Genomic DNA, 1,592 nt, shown 5'->3' on the forward strand with positions numbered 1-1,592 from the left:
TCTAAGAGTTATAATTGTGATATTTATAAACAAGACCATTAAAGATAATTACTAACTACATGATAAAAAAGATGCCTAAAATGGAAATCTGTGAGAAATATAACGAGACTCTATATTTCCAGATATCTGTAATAGATGGCGCTCTACTCACTAGTGAAGATTTCACCACTTTCATTAAATAAATACTACTAACTGATTCTTCATTCGAATTCAAATAAGGAGAACTGTTTTTCTACTCATTGTTTAATCGACCATTAAGATACCAATCATTTCACTGTCCCTAAACACACTTTCAAAACATGAATAAACCTATTTATTATCCACCTATAGTTCTGAAATAAACCATTAAAATAAACAACAGTGGTAACATCCACCATTTTCTTGAAAAAAACTACTGTTTTTGAAGTTAAACATTTAGGCCTATTTCTTACGTACCAAGCGCGTTGCTGTTAAACAATACCAAACGATTTACTTGAGTTTAACAATTTTGTACTGATGTACGATTCTGTATTGTTGTATTAGACTTATTTAACGCTTTGTAGCTTGAGTAAAATATTGTTCAGTTCTGTTCTTTCATCTATGTACTTCAGTGTTATCGTTGTACATCTCAACTGCTTGGTGTTTCAATAAAAACACATCGTTGTACGGAGCATGGAACGACGTCGAGGTTTTTGTTATTCTAGAAGTCACGGCTAACGACGTACTAAGCCTTTATCGCGTAAATTCTCAGTACTAAAGAACGTAATAATTTTAGCTCTTGTAAACCTGATTTTCATACACTAACAACTTTTTTGTGGCATTCCTTCACGTGACTAGGACTAGTGACTCAGTCTTCTAACAGAGGGCGTTGTGACCAACGTAAATAATAATAATAAATGGAAAATTGTTGGTATTTTCTTCCTTTAGTGAAGTTTTTTATGCGAAAACAACTAAACAAAATTAACGTTCAAACTTCAAACATTTAGTCTTGTACTAGTGTACCCATAGCGCCATCTGGTAATAAAATCGGAAGATTATTTCAACCTTGAGTGTTCTGTGGAAGTGAATTAAAGTTGTACAATAAATAATCCACATCTCTCTAGGAGTCCTACTGTCTAAAAACACTCCCTCCCTATGACAGAATAACTGGTAAAAGTCAAAGGAAGTGGAGAGGAGTCTTGTGAAGTTAACCAACCAACCAAACAAACAGAGATTTTTTGTGTAAAATATTTGTACACCAGGTAACCCTAAGGTTATGAAGTTCATAAGTGAAATTGGTAAGAATTCAAAAGCACATCAACAGTTGAGTAAAGACATATGAACAGGATAAGATCGACATTACATGTTTATAAGACACATTTCGTTTCTCTACTTATCATCCATTAATATGTAATATTTCAGTCTGTCCTCAAGCAACTACAGTGTGTTCGAGATTACACAACTTATCACTTAAATAATATGGTGTTTATCTACCTCTCACTTAAATAATATGGTGTTCATCCACCTCTTACTTAAATAATATGGTGTTTATCCACCTCTCACTTAAATAATATGGTGTTTATCCCCCTCTCACTTAAATAATATGGTGTTTATCTCCCTCTCACTTAAATAAT

The sequence above is a fragment of the Limulus polyphemus genome, unplaced genomic scaffold (assembly GCF_000517525.1).
Source record: "Limulus polyphemus unplaced genomic scaffold, Limulus_polyphemus-2.1.2 Scaffold8140, whole genome shotgun sequence".
Taxonomy (NCBI): domain Eukaryota; kingdom Metazoa; phylum Arthropoda; class Merostomata; order Xiphosura; family Limulidae; genus Limulus; species Limulus polyphemus.